Raw genomic sequence first — 25,645 nt, 5'->3', positions numbered from 1 at the left:
ACAAATGCAACATATATTGCAACACTTTTAAATATATTGCAACAAATGAAAAAACTTAACATTTTTTTTTATGAAATATCATTTTTACATTTATAAATATCATAAGTTAAAATTTTTATGATTATTTTTAGGTTATCATTATCGATAGAAATAAATATTTCTATACGGGTAATATTTTTCAAAATATATTTTTCACAAATCTTTGACATGATTTTAAGTAAAATTGTCTCGAGTGAATGTATTTAAGTAAAAATTCTTTATTTTTAATCTCTATTTCATATCATGAAATTCATGATACAATAAATCTTATTTTAAATTTTCAATTAGGTTTATAGGCATTAAATTTGAACTAACAAATTTTTTAGCTCGGTTTTGATTTTGTCTTACATTAACACCAATTGAAGTTTTTAAGGAAACTATAGCCATAATACATGTTGAATTTTAAGTCAATATAGGATGAATGTGCTAATTTTCTTTTTCCCAAGTTATAATCAATAAATCGTATTCTTAACTTTTGGCCACGATTGAGACCAACCTTATCACAATCGAGGTATGAAAGGGAAGAAATTAATAAGTAAAGCGTACTTTTGGCCACGGTTGCGACCACCCTTATCACAATCGAGGTATGAAAGGAACGTTTAAATTAGAAAAATTAAGCGTGTTTAAAGTTTAAAGTAACGATTGCGTCCACCCATGGCATGGTCGGTACCTCTTAAGCGAACACAAAACAAATGCATATAAAGTTACGATTGAGACCACCCTTATCACGGGCGTAACTAAGCAAATAAATTAAACTAAAAACTCATATATAATAATTCAAGTTTGGGAAAGGAAATTTGGTGCTTTGAAATGCCTTGAGATGAAAGACTCAATAACATGCGTGCTTACATCGTCCCGAATACTTCAATTTAAAAATTGAAATACAAGACGAATGATATATCGTATTTATACTAAGTTAGTTTGATATTTTGCGTATAAATTTGCCATGTGAAGTTAGTCTTTTCGGCTTAACTAATTTAAAAGGTAAACACAAAGATATATGTTTTATTTTTTATAAAGAGATTAGTTAAGGAATAAATTCAGTGAAATTTTGCTCGGGATTAGCAAAAGATTAAGTGTGGAGATTTGTTAAGCCCAAAATATACCTAAAATATCATTAACATTTACATCATTTTTATTACGAATTTGTGTTATTTATATCTGTTTAGATTACTTTTACTTTCGAATATCTTTCTTTCTTGCAAGGTACCTAAATATTTGGTAAAATCCAAATAGGAACGAAAAAGGATCTAAAACAGAAGAAAAACCCTACAAAAGGAGTCAAAGACGACGTAAATCGAAAGCGCCAAGTCGAGGACACGAACGAAAGCAAGAAGTAAGAAAACCTGCCGGGCCGCGACAGTGGATCCCAGACCCGCGGCCACGACACTCGCGTTACAACCAATTCTCCCCTTCGTCCGTCGCTCAAACTCAGTGCTACGTCATTCACGGCCGCGGATTACTATCCTCGGTAAGTGCAGAAATTCACCAAGAGCATTTAACATGCTGAAAATCCAAGAAACACGTTCGTTCAAGTGGATAAAGACGTCCTTTCACAACGGACACGACTCTTAACCAACGGATACATCACTTCAAACACAACCCTTCAACATCTATAAATAAAGAGTTGATGTTGAGAAAAAGTGTAATGAAATGCTATAATATAGATATAGAAATCAGAGCGTAGAACTTATGTCGAAGTTCTAAGTAAAAACATTTCGAGAGTTAGAAATTAGATTCTGTACAAAACAAGATGAGGTACACATATTGTTTATAGTTTAATTACAACTCAGTAGCGTTTAGACATTGTTCCAGTTTTAGTTTGCATCATGGTAGTGGCCGACCGAATCCCTATTACGAAGTTACAGCGAGAAGATTGAGTAAAGTGTTCACCCCCGAGCCTGACAACCTCCTAGGAAACCCAAGGAAGCGGAACCGATCAAGCCCTTCACTTGCACGCCCTCGAAGAACTCGATGCTCCTTATTCTCTGTAAACTTGTATCAATTTATATTTCATCTAATAAAGTCCGTTCTATTCGACAAATCGTTATGCAGCACTTATGGTAACCAATCCAATATAAGTGAGGCTGGTGTTTTCATTAATATGCACTTGAATTCAAAATCATTACAAGGAAACTTTGTTGAACACTTAGGCAAATTATCATCTCGAAAGAGTGTTAATTTGAGTAAGGGCAACTATCCCGAAAGGGTTTTGTCGCGTTCAAAGCCAATTAATTAGAGGTTCCGTCATTTATTTCATCATCATAATAATACAAAGTTTAAGTTGTTTTCTTTGCTTAATGCAAATGAACAAATTCATTCCTTTTTCTAATAAGTTCTAAATGTTCCTGTTTTGTAAAATTCATCCTTAAAATCAGAAGATCTTTCTAACAATCGATTTATTCTAAATATATAATCTTATTCCAGCATTTTCAAATACTCAAAGTTTTCAAATTCAATCAAATAAATTTTCTAAATTCAATTAATCCAATTTTCACTTTTTATTTACATTTTATAAATCTAACAAGTCGAAATTAAAGATTCAAAAATAAGTTTTTCGTTAAAAAACGTATCTCTGTGGGATCGATATTTTTATTACTACAAGCGAAACCGTGCACTTGCGGAAATCGCTCAACACTTGACTGATGAAGATGCCATTCTTTCCTTGTTTAATTTGAAGACCGAGGAAGAAGTTGAGTTCTCCCATCATGGACATTTCAAACTCAGTCTGTATTTGTTTGCTAAACTCCTTGCACATTGATTCGTTAGTTGCACCAAATATTATATCATCAACATAAATTTGGGCCAGCAGGGTATCTTTACCCTTTCTCTTAATGAATAAGGTTGTATCAGCTTTGCCCCTGACGTAGTTTCTAGTCAGTAGAAAATTGGTCAGCCTCTCATACCAAGCACGTGGTGCTTGTTTGAGGCCGTACAGAGCCTTTTTGAGTTTATAAACGTGGTTAGGGAACTTATGGTCCTCAAAACCTGGAGGTTGATTAACATAAACCTCCTCGTTTATAACTCCATTAAGAAATGCACTTTTGACATCCATTTGGAATAATTTAAAGTTCATGTAAGATTCATATGCACATAGAATTCTAATTGCCTCTAGCCTTGCCACTGGGGCAAAGGTCTCATCGTAGTCAATACCTTCTTGCTGACTGTAGCCCTGAGCTACAAGCCTTGCTTTGTTCCTGACTACATTCCCTTGTTCATCCATCTTGTTCCTGAATACCCATCTTGTTCCAATGGTCTTTTGACTCTTTGGATGAGGCACTAGCTCCCATACATCGTTTCTTCTGAATTGATCGAGCTCCTCTTGCATTGCGTTCATCCAGAATTCATCGTACTCAGCTTCAGCGAAATTCTTCGGTTCTTGAACTGAGATGAAAGCAACATTGCTGAGGTACTTCCTGAGTTGATTCCTCGTCATCAGGGTATTCCCAGCAGAATCAAGGATCACACTCTCTGAGTGCCCTCTTGGGATCCTTATCTCTTTAGGTAGATTCATATCTTGTGCTGTCTGTGTTTCAACAATCTCTGCAGAAGTAGATGGGTCAGTAAAAGTAATCTTAGGTTCACTCTTACTTTTGGTCAGCCTTTTCGTGAATGACTCAGTAGCTGGTTCTTGGTCAGCGGTGGTTACTGAGTGTGAATCATCTTCGGTCAGCGGCTGGTATCTACCTGCAAGGTTAGTTTCGTCGAACTCTACATGCACTGACTCTTCTAAAACTTGAGTTCGCTTATTAAAAACTCTGTATGCTTTGCTGTTTGTTGAGTAGCCCAAAAAGATAGCCTCATCAGCTTTTGAATCAAACTTTGCTAAGCTATCTTTGGTATTTAAAATAAAACATCTACAACCAAAGGCACGAAAGTATCCAATATTGGGCTTTCGTCCTTTCCAAAGTTCATAGGGGGTTTTCTTGAGTATAGGTCTAACTAGAGCCCTATTAAGAATATAGCACGCTGTGTTAACAGCCTCTCCCCAAAAATACTTTGGAAGCCTATGCTCATCCAGCATTGTCCTGGCTATTTCAACCAGAGTTCTGTTTTTCCTTTCTACAACCCCATTTTGCTGAGGTGTTCTAGGAGCAGAAAAATTGTGGTCAATGCCGCTGGCTTCACAGAATTCAACAAACTTTTGGTTTTTGAATTCTCCACCATTATCACTACGGATGTGAGCTAATTTTAGGTCTTTTTCATTTTCAATTTTTTTAACCAAATTTGAAAATGTCTCAAAGGTTTCATCCTTGCTGGTCAGCAAGATGACCCACGTATACCGAGAGAAGTCATCTACAATGACCAAGGAAAATCTTCTTCCACCCAGACTCAGCGGCTGGACTGGACCAAAGAGATCCAAGTGTAGTAACTCTAACGGACGTTTAGTTGAGACAATATTTTTGCTGTGAAAAGATTGTTTGGTTTGTTTTCCAGCTTGACAAGCGTGGCATAATTGATCTTTTTCAAATTTAAGTTCAGGCAGTCCCTCAACCAATTGCTTTCTTGCTAGTTTGGCCAGGAGATCCATGCTTACATGACCAAGTCTCCTGTGCCATAGCTAGGAATTCTCTTCCTTTGATACTAAGCACACAGTTTTTGAAAACTTTTTCTCTAAGTCTAGCATAAAGACATTATCTATGCGAGGGGCAGTTAAGATTAACTCATTTGTTTTACCCTCGTATATTTTACATCCAGTAGCATCAAATATAACTTTTCTCCCATTGTCACATAGCTGAGCTACGCTGAGTAAGTTATATTTGAGTCCGCTGACTAGGGAGACAGATTCAATAGTAGGATTACCTCCGATGGTTCCTGACCCTACTATCTTACCCTTCTTGTTGTCTCCAAAACTTACGCTCCCTCCTCGTTTACGCTCAAACGTGATGAACTGAGTTTCATCACCGGTCATATGCCTTGAGCATGCGCTGTCAATATACCACATCTTTGACTTCTCGGCACATCTCAGGCTTACCTGCATTGTAACAGGTACCCAATTCTTTTTGGGTCCTTGCTTGTTAGGTGCAACAGGTAAAGTATCATATTTTATTTTATGGCGGCATACATGGACAGTATGGCCATTCTTTCCACAGAAGTCACAACTGACCTTCTGTTTAGGATGTTTCACTGACTTGTCAGCACCCCAGTGCTGAGCGTGCCAGCACACCTTAGTGGTGTGTCATTTCTTCCCACAAAAGTCATACTGGACTTTTCGCTGGGGATTCCATCTCTGCTGAGTACCTTGATACTGAGTTCTCAGAGGAATGTTTCTTTTATTTGGAACCTTTAGTTGGTTCTGGATAGTTGTGACGTCCTTTCTCAGTTTCAATGAAACTGACTGGACTTCAGAGACAGACTCATGTATGATCTTCATGTTATCATGCAGAGTTGAATTGTCCTGAAGAAGGAATCTGAGGTCACTCAGTTTGACCTCTTCTACTTCGTCACAGCGCCTGCTGAGTGCTCTAACTTTCTTATTACACTTCTTGACAAGTGTGTAGAGATCACTCAGGGCATTAACCATATCGTTTCTGAGCTGGGGAAGAGAAATTACCTCATTTGATTGCTCCTCGTCATCTGATTTCGACGGATAGGTCAGCATGCTCAGAGATACATGGCTCAGCAAGTTCGTCAGCCATGAAGCATAACTTCGCTGACTCGGTGGCCTCAGTTTCTGTGGATGAAGACTCATCACTGTCACTCCATGTAGCCACCATTGCCTTTTTGCCACTCTTCTTGTCTTCCCTCAGTGTGGGGCAGCTTGACTTAATATGGCCGGTTTGATGGCACTCAAAGCATGTAATGGGCTTTGAGCTGTCCTTTTTCTATTTGCTGTCGCTTGAGTCAGCTTTATACTTATCAAACTTTTTGTAAGGCTTCTTAGAGTATTTGTTATTTTTCCTGAATAGCCTCTTCATCTTCCTTGTGAACATAGCCATCTCCTCATCATCAGTTGGGCTCCCGTCAGTGGAGTCAGCTTTCATGACAAGGGATTTCTGCTTCTTGTCTTCAGATTTTTCCTTCACCTCGAAGTTCTTCATAGATATCTCATGGGTCAGCAATGAACCGATGAGTTCGTCATATTTGTAGGTGGTTAAATCCCGAGCTTCCTCAACTGCTGTCTTCTTTGCTTGCCAATCTTTAGGAAGACTCCTGAGTATCTTTTTGACTTGTTCTTCCTCAGTGAAGATTTTTTCAAGTCTCTTGAGCTCATTAATGATGTTGGTGAACCTTGCATTCATGTCTGAAATGCCCTCATCATTGTTCATCTTGAACAGCTCGTACAGTCTCATCTGCTGATTCACTTTGGACTCCTTTACTTTGTTTGTTCCCTCGTAGGTGACTTCCAGCTTTTTCCAGATCTCTTGTGCCGACTCACAACCTGAGATTTTATTATATTCTGCAGCATCGAGCGCACAGTGAAGCATATTGATAGCCGAAGCGTGATTTTGAAGCTTCTTAAGATCATCCTCTGTCCATTTGGCCTCAGCTTTTACAACTGTTTGGCCAGCCACAACTTCGACAGGTACAAATGGGCCTTGGACTATAGATAGCCAGGCACTCATGTTTGTAGCCTGAATGAAATTTTTCATCCTATTCTTCCAGAAGGTATAGTTTGACCCGAAGAATAGGGGAGGCCTAGTAATGGACAGCCTCTCAGGCAGTATCTGAGTTGTTTGGTTTTCAGGGAGAAACCGAGTGCTGTTTTCGCCTATGGTAGGGATCAGCTCAAGGTTGTTAGACCTTTTACAGTGAGCTTTTAAGCTCTGATACCACTTGTTGGTCCCTTGTAAGGTTGCAAGTATAGTTCCAAGGGGGGGGGGGTTAGGAACTATTTAAACTTTTTCGCAATTAGGGCAGACTTCTTTTTCTAAGGAAAAATGTTTTAACAGCGGCGCTGAGTAAACAACAAGATACTGGCTTAGTCAACTGGTGACTAGGTCAGTTTCTTAGCTTGAGTCAGGAGATAGCACTTAGAGTCTATTCCTGAGCTTAGACGTTTAACGCGCACAACTCAACTTGACCTCTTTACTTGGTCAGTTTTTGGTTATTTTAAGCAAGCAATATAAATAAGGAGTTAAAGGTAAGAAATACTTTACTCAGCAGATTTATCCAGGTTCGGCTTCTTCTAAGCCTACGTCCTGTCCCCGGAACATGTTCCGAGATTTCGAATCCTCTACTGAGCTCTTTAAAGGTAGAGCCTCAAACCTTTTACAATCTTAGCAACTGAGTATAACAAGAGTACCTTCCTCTATACCTCTACTCAATCCTAATCTCTCGCTGAGTACTATAACCGAGTACTCAGCCTCTCCTTTCTATCTTCTAGAAATGATAAGTGTTTTGTCCTATACAAAGATTTGCTAAGACACTTTAGACGATTGAAATAATCACTCTAGACTTTTACACAGATATAAGAATTGTAGTGTAAGATTTGATTTGCTTCTTTGCTTGCAGAACTTGTGTAGAAATTTGGTCAGCGTAATGGCTTGATCAAGCACTAGTACAGAAATGGCCTATGGCCACGGTCGTTTACCCTCATTAGGCACGGTTTCGCGACCGTGGCCAAAAGAGGCGTGGCAAATGCTTGGCATCTTTAGCCACGACTGTTCGACCGTGACCAAAGGGGCATTAGGGTCGGTTTTTACATATAACTGACTCTAATGCCCTATGTTTTGGCCACGGTTGTTACGAAAAACCGTGACTAAAAGGGTCTTTAGTCACAGTCTTTCATAACAACCGACTTTAATACTCTGATCATTAGAGTCAGTTATAGAAGAACCGTGGCTAATGATAAAAGCATTGGAGTCGGTTGTTGTAACGACCGACTCCAATGCTCCAACCATTCGAGTCGGTTGTTTTGTAACCGTCGCTAATGTTAATTATATTAGAGTCGGTTGTTACAAACAAACGACCCTAATGTTATTGTTAAAAACAATTTTACATCCAAATTAAACCAGTTCTATTTTTTTTGTATTACTGTAATTAACGGTAAACAATCTACTCTAGAAGTATAGAAAAATCAAAATCTTTAACTTCTACGGAAACTAAATATACATATATCATGAATATTTTCTTATCATAGAACAACAATGGATCTTGAAGTCCAATTTAGAGATTTAAGACCCCATAATCTAGAGAGTTAACAAAATTATAACAATATAGAGAGTTAAGAAAATTATCTCTAAATAATAACAAAAAGATCAAAAAAAGCACCCAAAATATCTTCTTATCATCGAACAAGAATGGATCTTGAAGTCCAATTTACACACATCTCTTGAAGTCCAATTTACACACATCTGATACCTACATTAAAAGGGAAACAAAAAAATATTAAACAAAGAGACAAAAGCAAATTATGTTATTGCTTGGCATAAAGAGACAAAAGCAAATTATGAATTCCTGGATCTTCATTATGCAAACGATGAACCCAACATTCCAAATATTTGATAACTTCATAGGTTTCATTCCTGCTGCATCTGATGCAAAGTTCCATCAAATGACCAAAAATGTCTTCTAATAAAACAAATATACAATTCCATAGCTATAATTCAGCATCGAAATAGGAAGAAGCATAGGAAATTCTACTTGGTCATCTATGAGTATCAACAATTTCTGATTATGTGAGATGCCACTTTCCTTGAAGAAACAATATTAGGCAACAAACTAACATCAGAAGAAATAATTCATGTTCAATTTAAAGGTATTATTTTATTCTCAAAATATAATTGCACATCAATTAATTTATCAATCAATCTGGACCCAATGAATACAGAGCAACTGAACCAGTAGGCCAAGTTACTAAAGATCTTTGATGGGAGAGAAAAACATGGTAAACCATGATACATCTAGAGCCAATACTGGAACTTCTAATACTAATACCATGCATCTCATCACAGAAAGAAATAGGTAAACCGTGATACATCTAGAGCCAATACTGGAACTTCCAATGTGCAACTTGTTAGTTGTTACAAGATCTTGTTTTTGCAAAAGCTTAAACAATAGGACAAAATGACAAACTTCCACCATCCAATCGCACCTTGATAGAACATTAAAGTTAAATACCTTTTGAAGGCGAACACCGAAATATGATCTCAACAGAATCTAGGTCATGTCGAGATCCATCTAGTAAAGTGACACTGTTAAAGGATCTATATTGTCTGCTTCATATATCTCCACGTTTTGTTCCTGCAAAGACCCACTAAATATCCATAAAACTTGTACAAATTTTCATACATCTACTCCGCATAAGATCCACTTGAAGTTCACATTATAAAAAAACAATCATCTTAAAATCGTCGCTGTAGATACCCATTTTGTCCGGGGTAAATTTTTATTTTTTATTTTTTATAATTTTATCCTTTTAGCCAATTTATTTCATAAATATTTACATTGCATGTATGTACTAGATATACCGATATTTCGCTATATTTAGTACCTATATTTTGTTATAAATTGTTCTTAATTACATTTTACAAAAAGGAAAATTATATTCGTACAGTTCGTAAAATTAGCTAAATGTTTATATTATAAAGATAAAATCAATTATTAATTTTTAAAAAATGTTACTTATGTGTTTAACTAGGTATGTTAGAAATAATATTGTATTTTATTTTACAGGATTATATTAAAAATGTAGACATGTGTAGACTAGTTATAATAATTAATTTTTGGTTGTGAACCCTTGATCAAGTAATAAAAACATAATTGAGTTTCAAAATAAAATAGAGGAAAACAAAAAGAATAAAAAGGAAATAGAAAAATATGATTTTTATTAATAAATTTCAGCAATTACAAATGAAATCCCAACCGGCCCCAAACCCATTCTAATAGGCCCTTAAGATCCAGGATCCATACAACCAGTAAACACATCACAAATACAACCTAAAATACAATAAAATGAATAAATCTTGGTGGGCAAACAGATGCCACACCACGTTGCTTGGCCACCACTTGGCCACTGAATAAGCTTTGTTGTACAAATTAATAGAGAGCCACGCCACTGCAACGAATCTGTTGGCTCTCTATTAGAGCCAAGAATAGACAGCAAAAGGGGCACTTCGAGGGGGAACTTCATGTTCTTTCCTCTGGATTTGGACCTCTTCACTTCTTATTAAACTGCAACAGGGGTTTTTTTTGGCCGAAGACACTTGTCTAATGTCGACCTTCTTATTTTTTCTTCATCATCTTCACCTTATTGAGGGCTTAATCTGAAAAAAGAGAAGAGACGATGGGAGGTGTCTGATGACTCCTCTGTTTGTCTGCTCTCTTTGAAGCACTTTTGGCCTTCATCAGACTTCTCTAGCTAAACTTCAGACACTACAACCCTATCAAAATAAAGCCAATATCATCAGTGACAATGGAAGCGAAAGAACCAGTCCAGGAAATACAATCAAACAAAGGAAGGAAAGGTACAAACGAAAGGAACAACAAAGAGAATGACCGTAACATCAAACGGACCTAAAGCAACAATTCATCGTTCTTCTTTTTCGGGTAAATTTTCTTCTTTTATATACAAATCTAAGTCTCTGTAACATTAGTTCATCACCTATCACTAAGAAAACGCATGGTAGAGGAGCTTTGGGGAGTGCCTATGCTATAGGGACAAACCGACTTTTCTATCATTTGTATTGTCGTCGTCAAATGAGAATTTTTGGGGAGTGCCTATACTATAGGGACAAACCGACTTTTCTCACAAGGGCCTTAAATACTCTGTATTGTTGTTAAGAAACACGTTAATGAGAATTTTTGTGGAGTTCCTATGCCATAGGGACAAACTGACTTTTCTCAGAAGGTCTTTAAACGGGTGGAAGGATATGCTATATTCTTCCACCTCACTTAAAGACCCTCAACTCTGCATTCATAACACCAACAATACATTTTACAGATTCATGTCTTATCTAATATGAAATGAAAACTTTTAGCTACTGATGTAATCCTGAACCAAATGTTAGCTATCTATTTTACACTTACGACTCAAATCCCCTCACCATCTTCAGACTTAAGGAAAACGTCAAAAAATACCCCTAATGAATCATATATGAGCCACACAAATTTAGCATATTAATTACTAATTTCCATTGCAATAATATCATCCCACAAAAGCATACAGAAGTGTGCAAGCAATCTGCCACAGTCAAATTTCCAAGCCTAAAACTATCCCAATGGTAAACATAAAATTCTATTTAAATATCATCCTGCTGTCAATTTGCTTTCACAGACGAACAAAGGACTTAATATCCCAAATTGTATGCTTTAAATTAGATGGAAAAGGAACCGTACCAAACAGACGGTAGCACTTGAAATCAGCGAGTCATCTAGAGAACGATGCGCGAGCCATTCAAATGGTGACCGCAATCAGGCCCTTTGGGTTTTTCTTTTCAGTTGATGAATCTGTCCAGGTCCTAGCATTCACAAAAAGAAAGCGAGATTAAAAGAAATGAAATCAAATAAACAAATAGAAATCAACCATGAAAATCACTAACAACGAAACAGATTCTTAAAACACAACCAAATCTAAGCGAATTCTAGGAAAAGAAAAAAGAGAAATCAGAAAGCATAAGAGGAAATAAAGAACAGGGATATAGAAATCGGACAGATAGGAACTTATACCTCTGGGAACCACGGTTGATTTCCGAGGAGCCTGCATGTTCAGATCATAAGAGTACCAGGCACCGATATAAACGAGAGAGAGAGAGAGAGTAGAACGGCGACGACTAGGAGGGGTAGGCGTCGTTAGAATCACCATCACCGTTCAAGAGGAACCCACTGTTAATCCGCGCCGTCGCCGTCCAAAGAGCAGACGCCATGGGTAAGAGCTCTAGGTTTTTCGGCCCTGGATGAAGAAGAAAAGTGGCTGGAAAATAGGAAGGAGAGTTATAATTTGGGGGTTGGGTTTAAAAGATTAAGGTGAATCCTATATGAGAAAATGAGACTCAAAATGTTAGGCAAGTGGGCTTTGGATTGAATTAAATTTAGTCCACGAATTCGTTTAAGTTTATTACTTGATCCTTTTTTTTTTAAAATAATTTGTTTGGGAAAAACTAGTAGTTACAACAGAAAAATGAATTTTTTTTTATAGCTCAATTAATGGTTGGATAAAACTATAAAAATGATGAAAGCTAAAAAAAAACAAATCAAATAAAGGTTTTGAAATTGTTAAGAAATTTAAAATCGATCCAAATTAATAACAAAAACGGCTCAATTCATACGTCTATGCTATAGGGGTATGAAAGCGGTCAAAATCAAGTTACTTAAAATAAAACGGCTCAATCCATACCTTTATGTTATAGAGGTATGGAACCGGTCAAAATTAAAATTAAAATTAATGAAATGACTCCGATTTATACGCCTATGCTATTGGGGTATGAAAGTAGTCAAAATATAACTAACTCAAATTAAATGGTCCAAACCCATACGCCTTTATTATAAAAAATATATATATAAAATAAAGAGAAATGAATCGAATAAATCAAATAAGTTTAATACCAAAAAAATCACATCTTTTAGTACCAATTTTGGGCGGGGTAGGGTGATTACTCAAAGTTTTCTTCCCTACACGTAACCGACAAACGAACTTAAAATCTCTATTTCGCAGACCCCCTTATCCATTAAAATGTATCTAATTTCGGCGTCCAATCACGCCTTAATTTTGATTGGTGGCGACTCTAAAAACTAGTCTAAAAAACGTAAAATTATTAATTAGTTAAATTTTAACGTCCGTCGTCCGCGCCCGGAAAATCCGGTTGCGACAGTCGCCAAAAGAACGGGAATGTAAAATCAAATTAACCTTCAAAAGCAATCACTCATCATTTTCAAGTTCAATTATATCAAGCAATCAACGCAATTTAATGCCAGACTCGTCAACCCATTCAGTTCCACTAAGTTCACATTATTGAAAAAAAGCATAGTTTACATAACAAAAGCCACCCCCTCGTTACAATAAGCCTGTAGCACATGTTTCAACATGTATTTACTGAATTCCCACCCTTGATCACGCATTTCTTTCAGTTTCATTTCGAGCAAACCAAAAGAAGTAGGCTTGGACCTATAAATAGCTTCTAACAAACAATTATAACAATAACTATTGGGCACACAAATGCCCATCATTTTCACTTGATGATCAAATAACAAATTAGTTTCATCAACCAATCCTGCACTACCCAAACACCTAATCAAGAAACCAAGAGAGCAAGGAGTGATTGAACAACGAGAATTCAAGATATCAAAGAATTTCAGTGAGGCATTTTGTCGAGCACGTGATAGGATGGAGGCCATGACATTGTAAGTATATATGGTAGAAAACGCAAATCAAGTTTTGCCTTTTCAAATCAAATAGTCTTCATTTGTATTTATATAGAAAGAGTAAATTGAAGTAAAATTTCTACTAAATACGTTAGTTTATACAATAACAAGGATAAAAATAACATTTCCTATTATATTAACCATACCAAAGAGATATTAAGTGCAAGTTTATCCTTTTGATTACCTTGGATATCCAATGGCTCAATTTTTTAAAGATCAATGTCACTGATCACATCTAAATCAAATTTGTGTAAGTTAATTTTCCTCTTGAGGTAATAACCTACAAGTTCTTCCTTAGTTGGATGAAACCTAAATCCTGATGGTACACAATACTCTAAATCCGTCGATGAATTAATCCTGAAACCACAAAAAAGAAAAGAAAATAAATGAATAAATAGTAAGAGGAGAGAAATGATTTTATCACTTCAGGATTAAATAAATATAAATGAATCCATTAATTTAGCTTAGTAAATAATAGAAAAGAAAAGCTTAAAGGCTCCTTTTAGCATGGGACTAAAATCAAAAGAAAGTCTCATATATGACTCTTCACTATATTGAAGTTCCATATAATAGCTATCTTAGCTGCTATTATAGTTATAGTCATTGTTGACATAAAAAATATCCAATCCCTCATCAACTAAGATCATAGAAATTGGGTGATCATAATTACTTGGATCCTCAAAATGAAAATGGTCTTGGAATCACCAAAAGAAAGTTTAAGGGGATAGACAACGGACTGGAATTACCAAAAGAAAGTGCTATTTCATAATAGACAAATACTATCCTTATTTACCAAGCATGCATTTCAGTGATATGAACTGATATATGAATGCAAATAAAAACAACTTTCTCTGTTTGGCTACATGAGAAGCATCTAAATACTAAATCTGAACAATACATCCTCTAAAATCAAAGCTCAATGTCAAAAGCAAAAATGGGTTGCTCTAACTTAATTATGACCAATTAGAATTTTAATTTTAACATCTATTTGAGGATCATGCTATAAATAACTTAATGAAGCAAAATAAACAAAAATAGCAAACTAACACATTCAGAGTAAGAACGCACAGTGAATTTATCCGTTACCAGAATTTGAACTCAAGAAGGCGGCGAATGAAAGGCTTGAACTCATCTGAATCCTTTGTTGGCAAAGAAGCCCCATCCATAAATTACTACGTTTTTATTTCTCCTTTCGTCTCTTCCGAATGTGAGAGTGAGGGTTTTTACAAAGTTTGATCGGTTATTTTCCGTCTTCGGTGATTCTCTGAAGGTGTTTGTTCGGGTGCGACAGGTGATTCCGGTTCGTTTCTCTAACGGTTCTTGATCCAGTGCGACAGTTGATCGGAAGGCCGAGCTTATCGAATCGGTGTTGCAGGAGAGCGGCAGTAGGTGTTTCTGGGTTCCGGTGTTGAAAGTGATCGACAGTTGGAGGTAAACAAAATCTGCAGTATCTACTTCGTCTTTGTTTCCTTCTGTGAGTCAAGCGGTGATAGTGTGGTTGGCGGCTAGGGTTAAGTTATGAGAAAGGGGATTCTGTGTGTTCCTTTGATTAGTAAGAATGGCTGTTTTCGACGCAAACCGGAGAAAGGAGGAGAAAGTTGCTAATATCTAGGTTGCGCAAAGGAGAGAAAGAGAAAGGGGAAGACCAATAGGAACGGTTCACACATGGATCTTTAGAGTCGGTTATTTAATTAACCGACTCTAAAGAGTAATTGGCCTCGGTTTATATTTAAACCGATGCTAATTACTGAGTCATTAGCTTCGGTTTAAGAAGAACCGACATCAATGACCGCTCAAATCGTACGTCATTTTTAAAAATTACATTTAGAGTTGGTTTCCAATGCTCTAATTATTTGAGACGGTTTTTTAAATAACCGACTCTAATTATCTGTAGCCACGGTTTTACAAATAACCGTAGCTAATAAGGCGTGGCCATAGGCCATTTCTGTACTAGTGAAGTTCTGTGTAGAGTGAAGCTTCTAATGGCACTATTTATAGAGACGTCTGGGCATCGGTCATTTCGAATTTCGAAATAACCGTTGGAGGGAAACGGCTACCTGTCGTTGTCATCCTGACTTGCTCAGAGCTCTCGGCCAATCAGAATTGTGTATCTTCTGTCCTCGATCAGCTCAGCAGACTGTCTCTCCTTTTATGGTAAAGTCAACTGGACAGCATACTGTGTCGTCTGAACTTTACCCGAAGGGGAAATACTTTGTCTGGAAGTTTTCCTTGGTCAGCTGCTGTCTTGTACGTTTGTCGAATCTACTCAGCAGCTTTATCTTGAAGTTGTTCCCGAAGGTCTTCTAGATCCTTCTTTTGCTGCGTTTTGTTCAAAACGGCAACGTCTTGACAAACGCGGGCCGAGTTGTACTGAGTTGTTTGACTTGGGCCTTGACTTCCGTATTGGGCTTGGGCCTTTTAATTCTTGTGTCTTATAAACAATTTTAACTCAACATTGAACAAACACATTAGTAGAATAAATCAAAGCATTTAAACTTAGTGTGTTTAGAATATGTATTTTAATTATACTTAAACAATTTTGTCAAATCAAAATTGATGTGGAAAGGTGTTTCAACAAATACTGCCATTGAAATTATATAATAGTACTACTCCAATTATAACAAAGCTATAAACTTCATATATAACTTAATGTATCCATTATTTACATAATATATATACCGGTTGTGCACAATATACACACATAGAACCAGTGAGATATCAATGTACGAAAATATGCACCAAAAAGACCCAAAATATGCACAACAACTGTACCATGAACCGATAATCATAATTATACGAAAACAGTATTACACACAATCCATTGTCACTTCAAGTGAAGTACATGTTCTGCCTATTTTTTGCGGAGTTCATCCAAATCTGAATGGTTGTAACTCAATCCATACTTGTTTACCCACTACAAAATATAAATGTTTAACTATTAGGAATTTGCTCTATTTATTCTGAATGTAAAAGAGAAAAAAAAAAGCAAAAAGGAAAAAAAGATAATTAATCCAAATGTAAAAAGGAAAGAAAGCAAAATAGGAAAAAGAGAAGAGAGTATTAACTAAATTGGTAAACAGACGCATAATTTAAACAAATCCGTTAAACAAAAATATAGTGGTTTGACCTATTCCAAACACATTCTTATTATTTAAATAAACAAATATATATTTATTTGTTTATGAACTTCAAATAAGTTCTTAAACAAATTTGATAAAAAAAACTTAACAAATTTAAAAATTTTAGAAGATAAATACTGATGGAAATTTGTTGCAAATCTAACCGAGTGAATACTGATTAGAAATGAATATTTTCCTACGCGGACATTCATGTTTGAAAAAAAAATATTTATTGTCAATATTTTTTTTTATTTTAGGCTCTCAATTATATCATTTACGGCGTTAAAGGTACAATTGATCTTAACTAATAATCATAAAGAATTTTTGCTATTTATAATATTAGAGATAAGTTATAATAATGATGCCTTCAAGTATATCATCCAGATGTAATTCAATGTTTTTTTTTATTTTTACTTTTTTTTTTCTATTTTGAATGAATAGTATAAAATCCATGTTAATTATTTAGTAATTCGTACTGCTTTGACTGTTAGTGGATTGTTTATTAGGTTTTGACATATTTAAGGATTTGATTGATGATTTTGAGCCCAATTGATTTCTATAATAAAGGTTAGAATGCAAAATGGACCTTATGTCTAATTAAAATAAATAAAATACTGTTAACTATATGTACTCTCAAAATTAAAATCATAAGAAAATGCAATGTAATTTTTTAATCATATCAATTTTAGAAAGATATCCTTACAAATCAAAATAATTTTCTCAAAATTTCTATCAAATAATTAATATATAAGCAAATAAGTTATGAATTAAAAAAAAAGGTCTTATATGGGAATAGTAAAATTTTATATATTATTTTTATTTTATATAATTATTTTTCTGTTTGAACAACCTAGGATTGGACGAAAATTGTATTAGATTCGATTAGGTTATACATATTGAATTAATTACATTATTCGATTAGATATAAAAACTTAATTAGGAAGAGTTAATAAACTAAGGGTAAATAATTTATTAGTCTCCTAGTTTTTACCTAACGTATTATTTAGTTCTCTATTTTGAAAAACACATTTTAAGTTCCATATCTTTTGCCAATATTAACCTTGTGGTCCTTTTATCTATTTTTTTAGATTTGTAACCGAACATATATTAGCTTTTAGGACAACCACAGTATAATACAAGTTGACCATGTTACTCTGCTATTTTATATACTGTATATCCGTTTATGCTAAAATATAACGATTACATGACGAAAAAACTATACAAAATGATCAAAGGGTTAATATTGATAAATGTTAGGGACCTTATAATGTGTTTTTCAAAATAGGGAGACTAAACACTGTGTTAGGTAAAAACTAGGGGACAAATAAATTGTTTATCATAATGTAATGTAATATGTTAATATAATTTTATTTATTTTATTTTAACGGTTGGATCATAATAATTCCGAAGTTGACAATCAACTAATGCTAGACAATTTATCTCAGTATATTAATGCAGTATTGAATACAAAAATCTGGTGCTGCTACTGCACTTGATGCTCCTGCTGGTACTAATTTCTACTCTCAGTTATGGTCGCCTCTGCTCCTCCGAGTTTCCAACAATTGCTCCTGAAGCAAGCGAATTCTTCTAGGGTCTCGTAAGATTGAAAGACTCTTACAAGAATCTATACGACTGAAAATGTCCCTGATAATTTTTTTCACAAAACTAAATTATATTAGCACATACCTTTTGGGCAGCAGAATGTAGCAGAAGGATGAAATATTACCTCAATATCGAAAGTAAACTTTGGGAGGCGTCAGTTGTATTAGATTCTTTCGGTGTATGGGGCTAACAATGTGGAAACATTGCACGTGAAAAACTATAATAAAAATAGAAAGATAAAAGACAGAATTGTAAAGAAAATGCTATCCATATATACCATTAATGCGTTAAGATCATTTTGCATAGCTCGACACGCCTGTTCAGTAATAACTGCTGACGAATTGAGCAATGCTTCGGCATATGTAATAAGTTTATCATCCCTTTTTCCTACTGATTTCTTCCTATAGACTATAAGTTCCTTCCCAGAAGAAGAAGTCTCGGGTTTTTTCCCATTGCCATTGTGATTCACAACATTCTGGATGAAAGAAAAAGTGAAAACAAAGCATAAGAGAGGAGGAGATTAAATAGCTCCTTTTCAACTAGTTGTTCGGTAAAATAGTATTAACAATAATAACGAATATAACATAAATTAGGATCTAGAAGTAGAAAACAGGAAACTGACTCGTTCTTCATCAATGAATACACATTTCTCAGACCCTTTTTCCAGGAGAGCTGTTTGATTAATATTTGTTACAGAATCCTCCTGCTGATGCACTTCATTTATTAGCTGATGCTGGAGCTCTCCTGGAAAAAGGGTCTGAGAAATGTGTACTCATTGATGCAGGAGGATTCTGTAACAAATATTAATCAAAAGAGAACATAAAATTTACAAACATAGAATAGAAGAGAGTTTGAGAAAACAAATCATGTATTGGAAAATCCATAAGCAAATTAACATGTAAAAACAAATGCTATCTGAGAGAACTACTCCCTTTGCACAGACAGCTAATTTTCATCATTTTTTTTAGGGTAATTAATTTATTAGTCCATGTATTTTGATAAAACACACTGTTTAGTCCCTGGGTAAGGTCTCTAATCTTTTTTCTCGGTGAACTGTTTAGTTCTTCCGTCTGTTTGTTAGATTTTTTACTGTTTATGAATTCGGAAATGACTAAATTACCATTTACTATTTATCAGTCAAAAGCAATTCACGCCTCTATGTCTTTCTCTCACAACTGACGCTCACAAAAAATGGAGAAAAGATTGAATCCCTAACCCATAAAGGAAAGAAAAATAAAGGAAAAGAAAAACGACAGATATGAGAAACAATGAAGATAAGTCTTATATATTTGATTTTAGGGTAAAAGGTAGTTAAGGCATTACATTTTTATTTTAAATAGATTTTGACTCAAATCCAAATTGACTAACATAATCTTCATGAGAGTCTAACGGCATGGATTAAACAGTTTACCCAAAAAAACGTTAAGGACTAAACAGTTCATCGAGAAAAAGATTAGGGACCTTACCATGTGTTTTTAAAAATACAGGGATTAAACAATGTGTTTTGTCAAAATATAGAGACTAATAAATTAATTACCCTTCTTTTTATTCTCTTGGTACCAAAGAACTTGACTAGAATAGTGAGACCTATTATATCTCTTGTAAAAAAGGATAAAGAACAAAGATATTACAAATGAGAAATCTTACCTTATCTTCTCTTATTGTTGGAGGAGGAAAATTAGATGAGTTCCCCTCGTAACTTCCGCTCAACTTCTTATTAATCATGTTGAGCAACTTAAGCACAATGGAGGTTCAACAAAAATAATTAAACCAACAAATTCTGAATAAAATGAATACTCTACAAAAAAAAATGAGTGAGAGAATATTAATTTTTAACGAAAGTTTGAATTTTTACCTTGGTAAATGGTTAAAAAATAACATCTTTACACTTTTACTTATCTGTCATAAATTTCTTATAAATTTCTTATATGTTAATAAATATCATTGTTTTTTAGATATGAGTCGTGATATTTGAATCCCAACCTTTTATTTTTTAACAATTGAGTGATACCAATAAGGTAATTTTTTCTTATTAATTAATCTTTAATTTGTTCAATTTGTAGATAGAAGATTTATTAAATTTATAATTTGTTAAATTTGTAATATTTTTATTTTATTTATTGATTCTTAACGGGGTAAGGGTATCCACGGGTACCCGTGAATTAAATGGGATGGGTATGGGATGGAAAAAGATACCCGTTAGGATAATGGGACGGGTACGGGTAATTAAAAAATAAAAGGGTAAGGGTTTGGGATTGGGATTGGGATTGACATTACCCATGGGTACCCTACCCGTTGCCATTCTTAATCAAAAGCCAGATTTTGAAAAACTAGAAATTGACAAGGAAATTGAAGCAAAAACAAAACGATCAAGCCATCATCTAATCTATATGATGCAGATTGATGTACGCATACAAAATAAAGTTCCAACAAAGCATAGAAAATTGATGCAACACGAATACCGCAAACTAACCTTCAAAGGTCGTTGATTCAAAAGAATGTTGACAATTGGAAAAGAAAAGAGAAAACTCTCTGAAATTGTATTGATAACTTGTGGAAAAATCCTTGATCGGAGCACTTCCCTGTGAGGCACCGTTGGGATCGGCCGGGGACACTCCGATGCCAAAGTCAGTAATATTTCTGAGAATAAACTGTAAGCACAAAAGTAGAGAATCAGTAAGTGTACCTCAATAGCTCGGGATGCAAGCTATTTATACTAATGTAGTTGTAACTCTTGGCAACTAGAAAGTCTCCATTAATGCCTCATTAATGGCGGTTACAGGTTACCCTTAAGTTGACGGTTAGCGAATTGATAGCTCATTAATGGTCTTTATTGCTGGATCGGTCCAACTGTTCTAATGGCGGATTGAGTGTTTATGGAGATTCGCCTCATAGGTTCGTCCGCGAGTCTCTCGTGGTGAGTCCTTAGAGATCCGCCCGCCGGATCTCTTTGTTTCAATACGCCGTGGTATTCCCGTATTAGGTGACCAACACGTGGCGTCCTTTAGGCGAATATCCCTTTTGATCCTTGGGATAATATCACAATGTTATCATGTATTAATCAAAGTCTGCGCAAAAAACAGAAAAACATGCCTTTATATAAGCTCCAAATCAAATCTCGAAGATGAAAATTAATCAACTGTAGGGAGATGTAGGGAGAAGAATATGAGAAGATGGTAAATGGTGGTTGGGGTATTTGATTTTCTATTTTTAAAGAGAGAGAAATCAACAAAGAGGAGAGAGAGAAGAGAGAGAAAGAAGAAGAAAAATAAGAAATTAGAGAGAGATGGAGAAGAATGTGTATTTGATCTTTATTTTTAATTTTAGGATTTGTTTGTGATAATAAATATAAGGATCAAATTAACTCTTTTCCCTTTGACTTTTAACACCGTAAGTCAATTTGATATGTGTTTGCTAACGGAATGAACCTCAAGATACCATTTTGCAAGCTTTTAAACCACAAGGGTGTCGACCGAAAACATGTGTAACCACAAGATTTATTTTTGTACTTTATATATATATATATACAGTAGAACCTCTATATAGGAATACTCTATATTAGAATAACCTCCCAATTGTTATACAAAAGTTTGGTCCCAAGTGCTGAGAGTCTTTGTTATACCAACCTCTATATAGGAATAACCTCCCAATTGTTATACAAATAGTCCGGTCCCAAGTGTATTCCTATATAGAGGTTTTACTGTATATATATATATATAATACACTACAAAATTATTTTAATAAATAATTATAAACAAAATGATAAATTTTACCAATCTATTATAAATTAGTTTAGTGTTTCATAATATTTGACAAATAAATATATTTAAAAAATCAATAATGTGTATTTAGCTATTTTTTACTAAACTCTTCTTCTAAAAAATATATTTTTACTGAACCAATTAATGATGAATTGAGTGCTAAAAAACCTCATATCCTTTAAATTAGAGGTTTTGAGTTCGATTCTTAACGTACTAAAAAAATTAATTTAAAGAAAATCCACTTAAAAGATATCTAATGAACCTTGAGCTAGCAATCAAATGAACTATAAGAAATATATATATATATATATATACATTTTTAATAAAATAGTATGTATTAAAATTCATTAGTAATTATTTAATAAATTTTAATTTTATTGTTGGGTTAAAAAATATTAATCACTATTTAACTTATGTTTTATTTAATTGATTACTAATTAATAAATTAAAAGTTCTTCTACCAAAAAAAATAAATAAATTAAAAGTTCAATACTGTATAGATAAAAATTATCACATAATTAAATAATATATGCAAAATATATTTAAATTAGAATACTAAACCATGGTTTTAAGAACCGAACCGGATCGGCTGGTTCAACCCAGTTCAATCGAAACCGGTCATCATTCCGGGCCAGAGGTGGTTCGGTTTTTAAATGCTTGAAAATCGGCCAGAACCGTCTAATCTTGTTGGTTGAACCATGACCCGTCTGAACCGATCGCAGTTAACTGGACTGGTCGGGTTACATTTTATACTCAATAAAAAATTTGCTTTTGTGTTTAATCTTAACAATATAGATATATATATATATAATCTTTTTATAATATTTAAAATATTATTTATTATATTTCTTTTTATTTATCAAATTTTTTATATTTCTATAAATATTATACAAATATTATTTTATCATTTCAAAACTCATAATATTTTATTAATATTTAAATATTTCATAAAAAAAATTTAAAACTCTAAAAAATTGTATAATAACTATTTTATTATACTTATATGTTATGTTAATAATAATACTAATTATTTAGTTTTAAAAAATATGTAATTTATATTTTTTTAGTCTTTTTATAAATTGAAAATTTATTATATTTTTGATTTATGATTGAATTTATAAATTTAATATTTTTAATTTTATTTATATAATTTTTATAAGTTAAAATATGGATAAAATATTATTTTTTACATAATTTTTTTTAATACCGGTTGAACCTCGGTTAAACCCCAATTGAACCTCTAACCCTTGACCCTTTGTCCTTTCTGATTCTTTGCCCGGTCCGATTTTGATAACCATGTACAAAACTAATGTAAAAATGATTATATATTTTTAATGAAAAAATACTTAATAATAATTTAATTTTATTACTAATATTATTTTTTATTTTTGAATTAATATAATAAATAAAATTATATAAAACTTAATTAAACATATATGAAAGTTAATTAATGATAGAAGGATAAACTTGTCATTTTATCAAAAAATTATGAATGGATGGACTAAGTAGTTAGTTTTGTCAAAAGTCGAGGATGTTATAGCATGTTTCGAAAAATAAAGGGACTAATTAGGTAATACGTACAAACTCGGTGACTAATAAATTATTTACTCTTTTATCTCTGACTTATCCTTTATTTCTTATTCAACATAAAAGATAAGAGAATTTTTAGTATTAATAGTTTCAATTTAAGTTAGAAGGAGAGTTATAATGATAAAAGAAAGGATTGGTCAAATATGACACTAGACCAAGAAATTATTGCTCCAAAACCATTTGTCATTAAGACAACCCTGAGTGCCAAAGCCTCAATACCAAGATAGCCCAGTGTTAGGTCAATAATGCACCTTCCGAGAGGACTTCCACATAACGTGCCAAAGGACATACACTTTTTTTTTAAGCCAGCATGCTATATCAGCTAGACAACACGATGTGCCTCCTACAACTTGCACACTAATTTCTTCAAATTTTCCTCGACACGTCGTTCTATAGCTCAACATATTGTGTTAGTCCATTGGGCAACAATTCTTAGACTTTATTTTGAAACTTTTTCTTTACAGTTTTCCATTAAGACTTGTATTTTCTATTTAAACCGGCTTATGATTCATTTGTAAGCATTATGAAATTAGGTATTAGCTATTCTACATAACAAACCTGAGCTTGGATTCATATTCTCAATTGCTCATCTTTCCATTGAAGCGTCTTCCACTAACTAGTTTTCACTAAGCGAAGGTTGTATTGCTCATATTCTCCGGCGAAACTAATTCGGGTTACTTACTCTTGGACTGACTTCTCCCCTCTTAGGATTTTAGCATTTCCTTAAGTCGAACACATGACTTGTTTCTACTAAAATGAATTGCACATGCCAGAGGAATGGTTGACACATATTATCTGACTCTTGGAGCATGCATTGCACGCATCAGCACGTAGCGTGCTGCATACAGCCAAAACTCTATCAAAACCACTAAAATTAATTTCAATTATATGAAACGTACTGCATATCTATGTAGTTCTTTGTAATATAAAATATATATTGTTCATCATTTCATTATTTCTTCCATGCTATTTTTTAATTTGAGTTTTTGTTTTTATCAAAGAGTGTGTCAAATATATGTCTTGTATTGTAAAAAAAATCATTTTTTTTAATTTATTCAAATTAATCCATTATTTATGCTTTTATATTTGAATCTCATAAATAATATTACAAGTTAATATTATTGATTTAATCTATTCATTTTATTCATAACAATAATTCGAATAGATGAACCAATTTGAGATAAATTCCATCATCCAATCGCTTGGATTGGATACCGATAGTAATCTAAAACTTTAATTTCATTCAATTTAATCATTTTGATTTTACTTTCAATTTAATTAATTTGTGTATTTTTTTTACCAAAAATTAAGATGATTATATTCCATTGAGTCTCGGGTTATTCTCAATTTTATTTGTATTTTATAATCAATTTTTCTTTTTTACTTTTATTTATTTGTACTTATTTAATAACTTTCTATTTTATTCATTTTAGTCTCTAATCTAGTACTTTTCTTTTCTTTTTTATGTTTCACATGATTAAGTCTTAAATTTTTAAGGTTTTACCAATTAAATCTCTGATTATAGCGTGTCGTGATCTATATGACAGAGATTGAGAGGTGCGACTTGTTCATATCCTACAGGAAGGGAACATGGCAGCTGATTGGATGACAAACTAAGCAGGGAGTTTGAGTTTAGGTCTTCACGAGTGTGAGGCGTCTCCTCCAAACGTTCAGGACATTCTTTTTTTCTGATTTTTGTTGGTATGGGCTTTATATAATGACCCGTTTTTAAGGGTCGGTGTGTTTTTTTATGTTTCTTCAGGATTAGCCCCTCCATTGTAACCAAAAAGAATTTAAGCTAGATTTTATTAGGATTTTATTTTTGACTTATTCTTTATTTCTTGTTCAAAGTAAAAGATAATTGAATTTTTACTTTGGCATTATGTAATTAATGTTCTTAAAAATTCTAACAAGTTGTTCTTTCACTTTCACTTTTGTATCTAGAAGAACAAATCTAATTCGGATAAGTTGTAAAAATACTCATAACTTTTAAAATGGTGCAATTCTACACTTAGCTTTGGCAGCCAAGAGCAACTTTACCCGTAATGTTAATCAAATTGTTTTCTCAGTCAAGAATCTTATCTTCTACAATTCACATATGTGTATCATTTTATCAAAATAAAAAATAAAGTGTATCTTGTACGAGTTGGACAAAAAATTCATGCAATTGGTGAACAAGGAACAAAATATATGTGTTAACGTTGAAGTAAAATTGCTATTTGTTGTGAATTT

The 25,645-nt window shown here is 33.7% G+C and overlaps 3 long non-coding RNA genes across 4 annotated transcripts; 1 reads left to right on the top strand and 2 right to left on the bottom strand.

Annotated features, from left to right (window-relative positions):
- Positions 1-9,781: 9,781 nt before the first annotated feature.
- LOC136219902 (uncharacterized) lies at positions 9,782-11,917 on the bottom strand. The gene is made up of 3 exons (XR_010684325.1): positions 11,650-11,917; positions 11,320-11,441; positions 9,782-10,364 (listed from the first exon to the last, which is right to left on the bottom strand). It is a non-coding gene; the product is annotated as an uncharacterized lncRNA (long non-coding RNA).
- Positions 11,918-13,524: 1,607 nt separating this feature from the next.
- LOC136219914 (uncharacterized) lies at positions 13,525-14,565 on the bottom strand. 2 transcript variants are annotated; one of them, XR_010684330.1, is made up of 2 exons: positions 14,428-14,565; positions 13,525-13,698 (listed from the first exon to the last, which is right to left on the bottom strand). It is a non-coding gene; the product is annotated as an uncharacterized lncRNA (long non-coding RNA). The 2 variants fall into 2 exon arrangements; XR_010684329.1 differs by having other exon boundaries at positions 14,410-14,547.
- A 73-nt stretch (positions 14,566-14,638) lies between these two features.
- Positions 14,639-25,344, top strand: LOC136219907 (uncharacterized). The gene is made up of 2 exons (XR_010684327.1): positions 14,639-14,772; positions 24,961-25,344. It is a non-coding gene; the product is annotated as an uncharacterized lncRNA (long non-coding RNA).
- The last annotated feature ends 301 nt before the right edge of the window (positions 25,345-25,645 follow it).

This window comes from Euphorbia lathyris, chromosome 1, assembly GCF_963576675.1.
Source record: "Euphorbia lathyris chromosome 1, ddEupLath1.1, whole genome shotgun sequence".
In the NCBI taxonomy this organism is placed as follows: Eukaryota; Viridiplantae; Streptophyta; class Magnoliopsida; order Malpighiales; family Euphorbiaceae; genus Euphorbia; species Euphorbia lathyris.
This window is presented reverse-complemented; position numbering and strand designations above follow the sequence as displayed.